Below are 16,641 nucleotides of genomic sequence, written 5' to 3'. Positions count from 1 at the left end.
ATGGCACTAGGGACACCTGCTTGCGTAGCCAAAGGAGGATCTAGGGTACTCGCCTCCCGGGATATGGGGTCCCCAGGGGCGGATGGCTCGGCGGACTCTAAGTTTGCTATTTCGGGAGAAAAGAGCACTCTAAAAGCGGCATGCGGAACATAACTGATGGGCATGGATTACCCGGGCCATTTCATACTCTTCGCAAGAAGTAGAATCTGAGTCAGACATATCCGCCTCCAAAAAGTCTGAATCCTCCATAACTAGCATAGACATTATGGATAGAAAAAATAAAAACAGCACCTTACATCTCCAATGGCTGGGGCACTCACCACCTCCTATGACCCAGACAACTAACGAAACAGACTCTCTCTGTCGCCACGCGGTCAGGAATACGGAAGTGGGAGACTAGAAATGTGACCATGCCTAGTCACAAGGTACACCGTGCAGGCCAATGAAATGCGAGCCAAAGCCACAAGGGCCTCACAGCCTGACAAAAAAGGCAGTTATGTTCCGATATAGCCAAACATCACCACACATTAGTAGATAGACTCTCATAACAAACATGATTAAAGTCCCCCCTGTTCAATAACCCCCCTCAGGAGATATTAACCCTCGATTTCATAACATAAAGGAGTCCCACTGAGACCTTGACTTCTTCGTTTACATTACATTTCACATATCAAGTAAAATGAAACAATCTTACCGGAATCTACAGTGTGGAACAGGAACACGGCCTTTCAAGTGTGACAGATAGTAGTCTCGCTTCTGACATGGACTTGAGTGAACAAAGCAGGCAGCAAATCTCGTCAACGCTGATTGCTAAGGAGCTGCTAATATGAGTCGGGATGGTTTCGCAGAAAGACTCTCCCTGCATCTCTCCATGCTTTCACTGAGAGGCTGAAAGGACTACTTAAAACTCCAGTCCCATTTCGAAGAGTACTACCCTCCATAAGAGACTATCTTTAATCTTCCAACACTTCTCTGCCAACCTCCTGTGACGAAAGGCAAAGAATGACTGGGGGATGAGGGAAGTTGAAGAGGTATTTAAGCCTTTGGCTGGGGTGTCTTTGCCTCCTCCTGGTGGCCAGGTTCTGAATTCCAAAAATTAATGAATGCAGCTGTGGACTCTCCCTGTTTAAGTAGAAAATACTGAAGTAAAACATACATAAAGGTATATTATTGTACAACAATAAATAGTGTACAAAAAGGTAACAAATATTGTGATCTACCTCACAAGTATAATATTGTATGGTATAGAAACGGTAATACAATATATGGAAAACACTAATATCTACACACCTAGAGATATTATTGCACAGCATAACTAGTAATGGGGTAGCAGACTAGTGTACGCGACTGTAGTATTCCTATTGAGTACAATATTGCAAAGCAATAATTAGCAATAATACAGATATGGAAGATACTGTAAAAACCTACACCACTTTCAGTAGACCTGCATAATCAATAAAAGTCGGACAAGACAATGCAACAGCATCTAGTCTGAACCTCAAAAGAAACATCTTTTTTTTTAAAGATATGTTTATTTTCACTCTTCCTGCACCATGTGACAGCCATCGGCCAATCACAGATGCATACACGAAAATTCTGTGACTCCTGCACATTTTAATAAAGGAAGAAAATTTGAAAGTTCAGCCATGACTTGATGTCCTTTTAAGTATTTTATTGTTCAGCAATAAAAGTAGTAGTATAGAATACAAGTCTAACAAGTACTGCAGTATGTAGTAGTTAGGGATGCATGATTAATCGTGGATGCGGTTTTTAAAATCGCGAGAGTATGCGATTTAAAAAAAGAAAAAAAAAAATCTTCAGATCGTCCAGAAAACGGAGGATGAGAGGCGGACCTGTGTGCAGCCGTGGGCGGACCTGAGAATGCCAAAGAAACGGCCATTTTGGAAGAGATTGAAGAGTGTGTAGGAATCATCTAGGAGTGGTGTGGCGGTAGTCAAGTGGTGGTGTGGCGGTGGGGCAGCTCAAAATTGTGAGCAATAAAGTGAGTACAAATACTTTAAAGTGCCTTACTGACTTTTTTTTTTTTTTTTTTTTACTTCTTTTGGGATTTGTATTTTTATGCTCCAATAGTGTATTGGACATTGAGTAACATGTACAGTAAGATTCTGTAGTGTTAAATAAACGTTTTATTGAAAAATTAAGGTGTTATAGTAATTTTTAATAAAATCGTGATTAAATCGCAATCGCGTTTTTTTTAATTAAAAAAAAAGAAGCAATTTTTATTTTTCACCCATATTGCCCAGCCCTAGTAGTAGTACAGCAGTATGACATTGTACAGCAATACAAATATTACTACAATATAATTAAAAGATTGGAATATCTATTTAAAGGGATATTTAGTAAAAAGCTCAGCACCGGCAGCTGGATTCAAACCAAGAACCATTGATTTGCAAAGCCACAAAGCTAACCGCTAGGCTAAATTAGGCTGCTCTCACCTAAGTTTATAATAGAACCGCAATAATAGCAAGAGTGTAGTAGACTAGAATAACAACATTGCAATATTCACTGACAGGCAAAATATCACCAGACAATAAATAACATGAACACAGGTCATGAAAAAATGCTGGAGTACCTACATTAAGGTAAATGATTGCCCAGCAATAAATGAAAAAGAAAAGCAAAGATTCTATGTTGTATGAAAGCCAGATATAGCAGTAAAAACCCCAGGCCTACAATACAGAAATCAAGCAGATACAGTAATATACTCTAGACTTACAATGCAACATTTTAGTAGATACTCCGGCGTACACTAGATCTGCAATACCACTCCTAAAGAAAGTGTGGACCCACTAGGCCTGCAAATGTCATCTATAAACGGATATGCAGTATACACTAAACCTGTGAAAATCTATTTATGGACCCACGGAGGATATACTTTAACTGCAATACAGAAATTAAACAGCTTTAGTGGTATACACTAGACCCACAATGCAATCTCTAAGCAGATCTTGTGGTATAAACTAGAACTACCATACAGTTACACAGCAGATACAGCTGTATACTCCAGATCTGCCATACAAGATTTAAATGAAATAAGAGTATATGAGGACTCTGTCCCACAAGGCGAGTACCATACAAAAATATATGACTGATTAGATTGATAACGAGATGCAACATGGAAAGACAGCCCACTGAGAAGTAGCAAGGTATCAGTCAAGCAATGTACTGAACTATATATAGACCATATGCCCTAGCATCATCACTTTTCTTGAAAATACACTAACTTCAGTAAAGTGATCGGTAGACAAATAGGCCACCAAGAAATTCACAGGGCTTAGCATAGAGAATAATGCAGATGCCTCAATATCAACATAGTAATTTCCATGATCTACCCAACGATTAGGAAAAAACAAAACAGTCTTATCATAGGTACATTACCACAATATACCTAGATAGTAGACTTGCTGCATGAGGGCAAAATAGTTGTCTAGTGTAAAACATCTTCCCTCACTGCCCAGGGAAATTATAATAATAAAGGGAAAGATCCAAATAAACCCTTGCAAATACATGGCTTCACATATCAAATTAAGTGTCATTTGCCTATTACAGTGAAATTACAGTGAGTCCTAATAATGCTCGGATTACGGAGTTTTACCAATCCAACACTGATACAGACAGAAAAAGTGCTAAAACCCCTGCTGCACTGAGCCGCCAAAAAACAAGAGGGAGAGCAGAGAGAGCGCCGAAACTGTTCTGCCGTGGGAAATAGGTAACCCATGCACAGCTGCAAGACAGCTGACATAAGAAGCACTGTGGCTTAGCACATAATAAAACAAACAGTTTCACATGTGAAATCCAAATCAGCTCAGGCTGCCTGAAAGGATAGTACAGTCCGTACTTCCATCACGACACTGTACTCCCGCATTCATACTGGGGCTCTGGAGAAGGCACCAGCCACTAAAAAGAGCCTCTGTATCCACATAGTGCTCCCACCGGTTCATAGTAGGAACGCCACTAGCCATCGAACCCAGTATAGCACTCACATGATTTGGCCATTAGAAAAGAGTCCAGAATACTTACACACACACAGAGTGATCCCCAAAGAAAGAACAAGGCAACTAACCTGTATGAAAAGGGGGAATTAAAGATAAACACCCTTGCTGTTGCAGCATGTACATCAGCCAGAACCTGTGAAAACAAACACAGACCATGGATCCCTTGTAGATGCAGGTTGAGGACATACATGAGGTAAATCCAAACAGCACTGGAATACAAAGGAAGGCTAGGGAACTTCCCTGCAATCCCCAAGTCTGCTGAAAGACATACTATACTGAGAGATTAATAAAAGTCAACAGCAACTCCCTTAAAGGGATAGTAAACACCAAAAATGTTATTGTTTCAAATGATAGATAATCCCTTATTTACCAACACTGTTATATAAATATACTTTTTACCTCTAATTACCTTGTACCCAAGCTTCTGCTGACTGCCTCCTTATCTCAGATCTTTTGACAGACTTGCATGACAGGGAATTAGTGCTGACCCCACGTGCAATAGCACAATGTTATTTATATGAAACACATGAACTAAGGCCCTCTAGCTGTAAAAAAACATAATTTATGCTTACCTGATAAATTCCTTTCTTCTGTTGTGTGATCAGTCCACGGGTCATCATTACTTCTGGGATATAACTCCTCCCCAACAGGAAATGCAAGAGGATTCACCCAGCAGAGCTGCATATAGCTCCTCCCCTCTACGTCACTCCCAGTCATTCGACCAAGAATCAACGAGAAAGGAGAAACCAAGGGTGAAGTGGTGACTGGAGTATAATTTAAAAGATATTTACCTGCCTTAAAACAGGGCGGGCCGTGGACTGATCACACAACAGAAGAAAGGAATTTATCAGGTAAGCATAAATTATGTTTTCTTCTGTTATGTGTGATCAGTCCACGGGTCATCATTACTTCTGGGATACCAATACCAAAGCAAAAGTACACGGATGACGGGAGGGATAGGCAGGCTCATTATACAGAAGGAACCACTGCCTGAAGAACCTTTCTCCCAAAAATAGCCTCCGAAGAAGCAAAAGTGTCAAATTTGTAAAATTTGGAAAAAGTATGAAGCGAAGACCAAGTTGCAGCCTTGCAAATCTGTTCAACAGAGGCCTCATTCTTAAAGGCCCAAGTGGAAGCCACAGCTCTAGTAGAATGAGCTGTAATTCTTTCAGGAGGCTGCTGTCCAGCAGTCTCATAGGCTAAACGAATTATGCTACGAAGCCAGAAGGAGAGAGAGGTAGCCGAAGCCTTATGACCTCTCCTCTGACCAGAATACACGACAAACAGGGAAGACGTTTGTCGAAAATCCTTAGTTGCCTGCAAGTAGAACTTGAGGGCACGAACTACATCCAGATTGTGTAGAAGACGTTCCTTCTTTGAAGAAGGATTTGGACACAAGGATGGAACAACAATCTCTTGATTGATATTCCTGTTAGTGACTACCTTAGGTAAGAACCCAGGTTTAGTACGCAGAACTACCTTGTCTGAGTGAAAAATCAGATAAGGAGAATCACAATGTAAGGCTGATAACTCAGAGACTCTTCGAGCCGAGGAAATAGCCATTAAAAACAGAACTTTCCAAGATAACAATTTTATATCAATGGAATGAAGGGGTTCAAACGGAACACCCTGTAAAACGTTAAGAACTAAGTTTAAACTCCATGGCGGAGCAACAGTTTTAAACACAGGCTTGATCCTAGCTAAAGCCTGACAAAAGGCCTGGACGTCTGGATTTTCTGACAGACGCCTGTGTAACAAGATGGACAGAGCTGAGATCTGTCCCTTTAATGAGCTAGCCGATAAACCCTTTTCTAAACCTTCTTGTAGAAAGGACAATATCCTAGGAATCCTAACCTTACTCCAGGAGTAACCTTTGGATTCACACCAGTATAGGTATTTACGCCATATCTTATGGTAAATCCTTCTGGTAACAGGCTTCCTAGCCTGTATCAGGGTATCAATAACCGACTCAGAAAAACCACGTTTTGATAAAATCAAGCGTTCAATTTCCAAGCAGTCAGCTTCAGAGAAGTTAGATTTTGATGTTTGAATGGACCCTGTATCAGAAGGTCCTGTCTTAGAGGTAGAGACCAAGGCGGACAGGATGACATGTCCACTAGATCTGCATACCAAGTCCTGCGTGGCCATGCAGGCGCTATTAGAATCACTGATGCTCTCTCCTGTTTGATTTTGGCAATCAATCGAGGAAGCAGCGGGAAGGGTGGAAACACATAAGCCATCCCGAAGTTCCAAGGTGCTGTCAAGGCATCTATCAGAACCGCTCCCGGATCCCTGGATCTGGACCCGTAGCGAGGAAGTTTGGCGTTCTGGCGAGACGCCATGAGATCTATCTCTGGTTTGCCCCAACGTCGAAGTATTTGGGCAAAGACCTCCGGATGAAGTTCCCACTCCCCCGGATGAAAAGTCTGGCGACTCAAGAAATCCGCCTCCCAGTTCTCCACTCCCGGGATGTGGATTGCTGACAGGTGGCAAGAGTGAGACTCTGCCCAGCGAATTATCTTTGATACTTCCATCATTGCTAGGGAGCTTCTTGTCCCTCCTTGATGGTTGATGTAAGCTACAGTCGTGATGTTGTCCGACTGAAACCTGATGAACCCCCGAGTTTTTAACTGGGGCCAAGCCAGAAGGGCATGGAGAACTGCTCTTAATTCCAGAATGTTTATTGGCAGGAGACTTTCCTCCTGATTCCATTGTCCCTGAGCCTTCAGAGAATTCCAGACAGCGCCCCAACCTAGTAGGCTGGCGTCTGTTGTTACAATTGTCCAGTCCGGCCTGCTGAATGGCATCCCCCTGGACAGATGTGGCCGAGAAAGCCACCATAGAAGAGAGTTTCTGGTCTCTTGATCCAGATTCAGAGTAGGGGACAAGTCTGAGTAATCCCCATTCCACTGACTCAGCATGCACAATTGCAGCGGTCTGAGATGTAGACGTGCAAAGGGTACTATGTCCATTGCTGCTACCATTAAGCCGATCACCTCCATGCATTGAGCTACTGACGGGAGTTGAATGGAATGAAGGACACGGCATGCATTTAGAAGCTTTGTTAATCTGTCTTCTGTCAGATAAATCTTCATTTCTACAGAATCTATAAGAGTCCCCAAGAATGGAACTCTTGTGAGAGGAAAAAGAGAACTCTTCGTTTCGTTCACTTTCCATCCATGCGACCTTAGAAATGCCAGAACTAACTCTGTATGAGACTTGGCAGTTTGAAAGCTTGAAGCTTGTATCAGAATGTCGTCTAGGTACGGAGCTACCGAAATTCCTCGCGGTCTTAGTACCGCCAGAAGGGCACCCAGAACCTTTGTGAAGATTCTTGGAGCCGTAGCCAATCCGAATGGAAGAGCTACAAACTGGTAATGCCTGTCTAAGAAGGCAAACCTTAGATACCGGTAATGATCTTTGTGAATCGGTATGTGAAGGTAAGCATCCTTTAAATCCACTGTGGTCATGTACTGACCCTTTTGGATCATGGGTAAGATTGTCCGAATAGTTTCCATTTTGAACGATGGAACTCTTAGGAATTTGTTTAGGATCTTTAAATCCAAGATTGGCCTGAAAGTTCCCTCTTTTTTGGGAACCACAAACAGGTTTGAGTAAAACCCTTGTCCTTGTTCCGACCGCGGAACCGGATGGATCACTCCCATTAATAACAGATCTTGTACACAGCGTAGAAACGCTTCTTTCTTTATCTGGTTTGTTGACAACCTTGACAGATGAAATCTCCCCCTTGGGGGAGAGAATTTGAAGTCTAGAAGGTATCCCTGAGATATGATCTCTAGCGCCCAGGGATCCTGAACATCTCTTGCCCAGGCCTGGGCGAAGAGAGAGAGTCTGCCCCCCACTAGATCCGGTCCCGGATCGGGGGCCCTCGGTTCATGCTGTCTTTGGGGCAGCAGCAGGTTTCCTGGCCTGCTTGCCCTTGTTCCAGGACTGGTTAGGTTTCCAGCCTTGTCTGTAACGAGCAACAGCTCCTTCCTGTTTTGGTGCAGTGGAAGTTGATGCTGCTCCTGCTTTGAAATTCCGAAAGGGATGAAAATTAGACTGTCTAGCCTTAGCTTTGGCTTTGTCTTGAGGCAGGGCGTGGCCCTTACCTCCTGTAATGTCAGCGATAATTTCTTTCAAACCGGGCCCAAATAAAGTTTGCCCCTTGAAAGGTATATTAAGTAATTTGGACTTAGAAGTTACATCAGCTGACCAGGATTTTAGCCACAGCGCCCTACGTGCCTGAATGGCGAATCCTGAGTTCTTAGCCGTAAGTTTGGTTAAATGTACTACGGCCTCCGAAATGAATGAATTAGCTAGTTTAAGGACTCTAAGCCTGTCCGTAATGTCGTCCAGCGTAGCTGAACTAAGGTTCTCTTCCAGAGACTCAATCCAAAATGCTGCCGCAGCCGTAATCGGCGCGATGCATGCAAGGGGTTGCAATATAAAACCTTGTTGAACAAACATTTTCTTAAGGTAACCCTCTAATTTTTTATCCATTGGATCTGAAAAAGCACAGCTATCCTCCACCGGGATAGTGGTACGCTTAGCTAAAGTAGAAACTGCTCCCTCCACCTTAGGGACCGTTTGCCATAAGTCCCGTGTGGTGGCGTCTATTGGAAACATCTTTCTAAATATTGGAGGGGGTGAGAACGGCACACCGGGTCTATCCCACTCCTTAGTAACAATTTCAGTTAGTCTCTTAGGTATAGGAAAAACGTCAGTACTCGCCGGTACCGCAAAGTATTTATCCAACCTACACAATTTTTCTGGTATTGCAACAGTGTTACAATCATTAAGAGCCGCTAAAACCTCCCCTAGTAATACACGGAGGTTCTCCAATTTAAATTTAAAATATCTGAATCCAATCTGTTTGGATCAGAACCATCACCCACAGAATGAAGCTCTCCGTCCTCATGTTCTGCAAGCTGTGACGCAGTATCAGACATGGCCCTAGTATTATCAGCGCATTCTGTTCTCACCCCAGAGTGATCACGCTTGCCTCTTAGTTCTGGTAATTTAGCCAAAACTTCAGTCATAACAGTAGCCATATCTTGTAATGTTATCTGTAATGGCCGCCCAGATGTACTAGGCGCCATAATATCACGCACCTCCCGGGCGGGAGATGCAGGTACTGACACGTGAGGCGAGTTAGTCGGCATAACTCTCCCCTCGCTGTTTGGTGAAATTTGTTCAATTTGTACAGATTGGCTTTTATTTAAAGTAGCATCAATACAGTTAGTACATAAATTTCTATTGGGCTCCACCTTGGCATTGGAACAAATGACACAGATATCTTCCTCTGAATCAGACATGTTTAACACACTAGCAATAAACTTGCAACTTGGTTACAATCTTATTTAACAAAAACGTACTGTGCCTCAAAGAGCACTAAACGATTAAATGACAGTTGAAATAATGAACTGAAAAACAGTTATAGCATCAATCCTTAAAAACAACACAACTTTTAGCAAAGGTTTGTTCCCATTAGTAAAGTAACAATAATTAAATTTGAAACATAAAAATTACAGAGCAACGTTTTTAATCACAGTCAATATATAAGTCTCACAGCTCTGCTGAGAGAATCTACCTCCCTCCAAAGAAGTTTGAAGACCCCTGAGATCTGTTAGAGATGAACCGGATCATGCAGGAAATACAAGAGTAACTGACTGGAATTTTTTGATGCGTAGCAAAGAGCGCCAAAAACGGCCCCTCCCCCTCACACACAGCAGTGAGAGAGAAACGAAACTGTCACCCTTAAAACAAGCAACTGCCAAGTGGAAAAATAATGCCCAAATATTTATTCACTCAGTACCTCAGAAAATGCAAACGATTCTACATTCCAGCAAAAACGTTTAACATAATAAATACCTATTAAAAGGTTTAATGTACTTTTAACAGAGTAATTCCGGTGAAATACCATCCCCAGAATACTGAAGTGTAGAGTATACATACATGTCATTATAACGGTATGGCAGGATTTTCTCATCAATTCCATTTAGAAAATAAAAACTGCTACATACCTCAATGCAGATTCATCTGCCCGCTGTCCCCTGATCTGAAGCTTTTACCTCCCTCAGATGGCCGAGAAACAGCAATATGATCTTAACTACTCCGGTTAAAATCATAGTAAAAACTCTGGTAGATTCTTCTTCAAACTCTGCCAGAGAGGTAATAACACGCTCCGGTGCTATTGTAAAATAACAAACTTTTGATTGAAGTTATAAAAACTAAGTATAATCACCATAGTCCTCTCACACATCCTATCTAGTTGCTGGGTGCAAGAGAATGACTGGGAGTGACGTAGAGGGGAGGAGCTATATGCAGCTCTGCTGGGTGAATCCTCTTGCATTTCCTGTTGGGGAGGAGTTATATCCCAGAAGTAATGATGACCCGTGGACTGATCACACATAACAGAAGAAAACCCCTGTCAAATGGATTCATATAAAAGGCGGCCTTCAGGGGCTTAGAAATTAGCATGAGCCTTCCTAGGTTTAGCTTTCAACTAAGAATACCTAGAGAACAAAGCAAATTTGATGATAAAAGTAAATTATATATAGTTGTTTAAAATGACATGCCCTTTCTGAATCATGAAAGTTTAATTTGCACTTTACTATCCCTTTAACCCTCTCTTCTAGGAACTATCCATTGAGGGTTGTAGAAAGAAGAAATCCTGCAGAACACCTCTGTCTCTGCCTACTTCCTAGACGAGGCAAAGAACTACTGGTAGGTAAGGGGAAATAGGAGGGATTATTAAAAGTTTTTCCTTCTGGGTGTCTTTGTCTCCTCCTGGTGGCCAGGAGATGAATTACCATATGTCAGAATAGGATTTTGTGGACTCTCACTACCATTAGAAAGTCTATTAAAAGTGTATTTTCAGAATCATGAAAGTTTAATTTTGAATTTCATGTCAAGAACCATTAAATACAGTAGAATTTCATAATAAAATACATTACCATAGCACTTCCTCTGAATTTAAGATAAACGGTATTTATTTTTTTCTAACAAATTTTAAACTTTCTTTCCATTTCCCTGCCCACTGTATCATTTGACAGCCATCAGCAAATCACAGATATATATGTACACATTGTGAAGTCTTAAACCTGCTCAGTTAAAAAGGCTAGTTCACCCATTTAAATTGTTCCCAATGATCCATTTTACCTACTGGAGTGTATTAAATAGTTTACAAGAAGCTCCTTTACCCCTATTTTGGCCTTTGAAATAGCCGATTTAGCTTGTGCTTTCCCAACCTATACTGAAAGTTGTGATACTGGAGTCTCAGCTATTGAATAGCCTACGTACACACAGCCAGCAGAAGAAATGACACTCACAGTGGGGTGCAGGATAGTTAAGTAATACAGTTATAATTTTCCATTGTTCTTTCTATGGGGCCGAATTATTAAGCACTGAATGGTGCCTAATACATCTGCTTTGACGCGAGCCTTCAGGCTCGCCTGAAACAGCAGTTAAGAAGCAGTGGTCATAAGAACGCTACTCCTTAACTAGCCCACCCACCGCCTCTGAGGCTGCGGACAGCAATCAACCTGTTTAGATACGATCAGGTTGATTGACACCCCCTGCTAGCGTCCGATTGGCCGGAAATCTGCAGGAGGAGGCATTGTACAAGCAGTTCACCAGAACTGCTTTTGCAATGTTAAATGCTGACAGCGTATGGTGTCGGCATTGAGAGATGTCGGCCAGACATGATTCGCTACAGTGAATCATGTCTACCTGCCATTTGGCAAATTGGCCCCTATGTATTGAGCGTTAGTTTGTTTTCCAGACAAATATGAGATAAGGAAGCAAGTGTGTGTACACAAAGTGATAACATAATGAGCTAGGATATTACCTGAAGCTCAACCCATTGTAATAGGCTGTGGTTTAAAAGCACAAAACCAGCTACTTCATATACGCAAACCTGAAAATGCGATTTCTCATAATATTTTATACTCTGCAGCTGGTATAAAAAGTCATTTAAAATACATTAATATAAAAACAATTTTACAGTGTACTGTCCCTTTAAGATCTGTTGTCTCAAGCTGTGCATATAAGAAGATAAAGGAAGAAAATTGAAACTTTAAAAAAAAAAAAAAAAAAGTTCATAATCATGAAAGTTAAAAAGCAACAGTAAAGTCAAAACTACTCTTATGATTCTGCTAGAGCCTGCATTTCTAAATAAACTTTCCAAATTCTATTATTACATTTGCTTTGCTCTCTTGGTAAACTTCTTTAAAAATAGTATGCTCTGTGTGACTCACAAAAGAAAATGTTTGGGTTTCAGATGCCTTTAATTTTGACTCTACTTCACCATTTCCGTTCATTTGTCAATCTAAGAAATGGCAAGCATCAGTTAATGAGTAAATTTAACTGGCAAAGTATTTCTAATAGGCAGTTTTTTTCCTATCAATATTTTCCTTGTGGCATTTATGGGATATTTGTGAAAAACAACATTCTTCATTATTTTTTCATAAATAAATTCATTGGCAAATTAGGGATAGTAATTGTTTGACCAATGACAAGTGGCTTCTATGGATAACATATTTTCCTAACACAGCAGAACTCTCTAAAGATTATATTTCAAAACTGGCTCATGCCTTAAACCCGGAGTAAATAAGAGTCATCCATTCATTAGCTTATAGCAGATTTATTCACACAAACAAGGCAGGCTTTAAAAAGTCCACTGTGAAACCTTATATGAAAGGGCTGAACATGCACAATAGATAACTAGGCATTTAATGTTTCTATTTAATTAAGCAGCTGAACCTTATTAATAGCAGAATTTCCCGCCTTTTGTGAATATACAAACGCCAAAGTCTGACCAATCAAACGTCAGCCCTAATCCTGCCTACCCACCCTAGTAACAGGCATAACGACAAAGGAATTCTGCCTTTAAAACTTGGAGGAGAAATATGATAGAAAACACCTCAAATTAAATGATTACCCTTGTGTAGCAATCTTACTATAAGCCATTCTTTACTGATATTTCAAAGCAGTGTTTTGTACTACGTCTAGCATGGCAATACGGACAGAGCCAACGAATCAGGAATATAGTTAACATAGAATTTATATTTGTATCTGAATGGAACTGTTCCTCCTGGTAGATCGTGCACACAAAAGGTGTCACTCAAAAGAATTTACTCTTTTCACAGCCAGCAAAGCCTTTCATGCATTTCAATGTGTTGCAGTTTTTTGTTTTTTTTTTGTTGTTGAAAGGGTCAACGTGTTAATCATGTGTTCCCTCAAAGCATTGTTCCTTTGAAGAGAATCCATGCTTAAGAATGCTTTAGCACCTTAATCACAATTAGCTATATTGTAAAAAAATTGTGTTAAAATTAGGAAAAATTTGGTTTCTAAAGTACAAATGATTCCTACTTTAATAACTTAATTTGTAGTTATATTCTGTACTTTTAAATGAACATAAAACCGAATATTCTAATAAGGCTATTTAGTTCCAACATATTGATGAAAATGACTACTAATGGTTCAATTTTACCTCCGATTGTCACCTTTTACATTTACAAGCCCCCGTGACAATCTTGCAGGATACCGCAGAACCTCTCAAACGTGTGCTTAGTGTAAACAAGCCAATGCTGGACACCAGAACAGAGGGACTGTGTTAATACTATTCTGGAAATAAACAGGCATTTTAATTTAAATAAATTACAAAGTATTTATAAATACAGCATACTGGTTCCATGGAGTCCAATTCAAACATTCTGTTGTATGTCCCTTTAAGTGATTTCTATATATTGATCTTTGCAATGCTAAGCATGATTATTTGATACTGTTCCTTATTCAAAATGTAAAAAAAAAAAAAAAAAAAAATAGGCACTGCATGATGCAATACAGATGGAAAACAGGAACTACTTAAAGGGTAAACAAATTTAAAAAAATGAAGAAATGAACAGCAGCCAATCAGCATCAGCAGTGCTGAGGTCATGAACTCTTACTGTGATCTCATGAGATTTGACTTAACTCTCATGAGATTTCATAGTAAGCTTCCTTTACCTGATTGGTGAAATAATATGAGAGTGCACGATTCTCATCCCTTCAGCTGTCCTAGGACAGACATACTAAAATGCTGCTTAGAAATCCTTTACAATGGGAGGTGGCTACTGAGGAACTTTTGAGGTAAAATATCTTTCTTTTTTACATAGAGATGTTCAGGTGATATTTTCTAATCAGCTTTTTACAGCTATGCTGCATCACTTTCAAGTGTTTAAACATTTGGGTATTATGGCCCTTTAAGTGGATCACTTATAAAATAAAGCAAAACAAGCACAATACATTATAGAAGAAATAAAATAAAAAAATTTTTTTAAAGATTGTTTGCATTGAAGATTTTAACAATTAACATTGCAAAAAGATCTGTATACAAAATAAATGTTTATTAGCAACAAAAATGGCCATTTTTAGTAGCATTAGGTGCACTGTCTTATTTGCTGCAGTTAAAAGACCAATAAGCTCCTACACTGATCAAACATGATGAATCAGATTTTTCTTAGAGAATAAAACGAAGCAGATTCAAATAAGCAATAGAAGAGAGCATAATATTAGGAAATACTGTTAGCGCATTATTTTGCCATTTTTACTATACCACTGTAGATTACCTCTTCATATTAGAAACATATGTAGATTTGTGCACTATTCTAATGCCAACATTGTATATATATATGTTTCCTTAGGGTATATTTGTGTAGGAGAAGAGGGAACCATGCTTGGACCTATGCAAGGATCAAGACACGGACAGAAGCAGCAACATCGGCTCCCACTTTGTGTTAATGGGACATAAAACAGTATGATACTAACATACGTTTATAAATATATAATAGAGCCAAAGCTTACCTGCAAAAAGGTTTCTATTTTAACCCCCATTAACCCCTTTAATTCAGGCAGTTTTGTTTGCATCAAGCTTCCCTCTGGGCATTTAAAGGGACAGTAAAGTCAAAATTAAACTTTCATGATTCAGAAAGAACATGCATTTTTTTATTTATTTTTTAACAATTTTACAATTGACTCTTAGCCAATTTGCTTTGCTCTCTTGGTATCTATTGTTGAAAAGCCTGCATAGGTAGGCTCAGAAAAAATGCACTACTGCGAGCTAGCTGCTTGTCACTCTCACCCAATGTATTCAGCTAGGCCCCAGAAGAGCATTGCTCTCCTTCAACAAATGATTTCAAGAGAATGAAGCAAAACTGATAATATAAGTAAATCTGAAAATTGAATGCTCTATCTGAAACCCAAAAGTAATTTTTCATGATTATGTCCCTTTAAGATCTTTTTAATCAACTCTGTCTGCTAGTTTTACATTTTGCTGTGAAGAATGGGCATGCTATTTCTGCAGATACAAATTCAGTTTTGAGAACTACAAAACAGAAAGTGATCATATCTTCAAGATAGAAAATAAAAAAAATATAAAATTTGTATCCACCATGACCCACACACATACACTTCCTGAGATTTTATATATATATATATATATATATATATATATATATATATATATATATATATATATATATATATATATATATATATATATATATATATATATATATATATATATATATATATATATATATATATCAGAAAGTTTCCAAACCTTCAGCGCTGACACGTTCAGAGGGAATGGCCATGTGACAGGTGCTAGGAGACCACCTCCGTCACGGCAGTAAACTCAAAGATTAAAGTACTCCACACAAGAATCAAGTCTTACCAATTGCCGGTATGTATAAAACATCAATAATTTATTTCAGACGATTAAAATCATAGGATCCATAATGAAAAAAAAAAAAAAAAAAAAGGTAAAAAAAGAACACTTGTAGCAAGCTGTATGCATTTCGGGGCTCCTCCCAGCCCTTGCTCACCAGCTGTATGCTAATGTTTCAAGTGAGCACCTTTATACAGGTCTTTGTTCCGTTCACCCCTTATTTCCCTTAAAGGGAATCTATACATTTTTGTTGCAAATTCTAAATAGTCTAATAATAGCAATATTTATTTACAATATGAAAAACCATCCATCAGATACATTATATTAGAATATGCAAACATTTCCATATATTTAAAGATTAAACCTTAAATGCAATACTGACAGCTCATGGTACTTATTGTCAATCTATACATCACTATCCCTATACTTTGCATAAATAGCTATCGAACATTAGTATTGATATTAATAAGATAGATTAGTATCCATATGAGAGTTAAGACCTAGTGGTGACCCGGTGTTTAAGTGAAGTTTTATACATACCGGCAATTGGTGAGGCTTGATTCTTGAGTGCAGAATATATATATATATATATATATATATATATATATATATATATATATCAATGGGGAGTGAGGGAGTTAGATTCCAGGCCCCTCTCAAAATTGTCATAAGTAATACCAAATACATTATTTTTAAAGCTTTGAAATGAAGACTTTAAATGCTAAACATCATTATAAACAGTATCAAATAATCACACAACACAGAATATATAATTAAACTAAGTTAAATGAACAAAAACATTTGCTAAACTGCATTATAAACCTTATGAAATAATCACACAACACAGACTTTACTTGCATTTTTCTGCAAACAGTTCCTTTTATGCATTCAAATCTGGACTGTTTTATAGAC

The 16,641-nt window shown here is 39.1% G+C and overlaps 1 protein-coding gene and 1 pseudogene across 1 annotated transcript in view; one reads left to right on the top strand and one right to left on the bottom strand.

Annotated features, from left to right (window-relative positions):
* USP49 (ubiquitin specific peptidase 49) overlaps window positions 1-16,641 on the bottom strand; it is a 227,162-nt gene that overhangs the window by 183,891 nt on the left and 26,630 nt on the right. The window lies entirely within an intron of this gene.
* Window positions 1-16,641, top strand: part of LOC128652396 (tigger transposable element-derived protein 1-like) — a 44,685-nt pseudogene that overhangs the window by 26,836 nt on the left and 1,208 nt on the right.

The sequence above is a fragment of the Bombina bombina genome, chromosome 3 (genome assembly GCF_027579735.1).
Source record: "Bombina bombina isolate aBomBom1 chromosome 3, aBomBom1.pri, whole genome shotgun sequence".
NCBI lineage: Eukaryota > Metazoa > Chordata > Amphibia > Anura > Bombinatoridae > Bombina > Bombina bombina.
The sequence above is the reverse complement of the archived record's forward strand: the minus strand, read 5'-3'. Positions and strand labels throughout refer to the sequence as shown.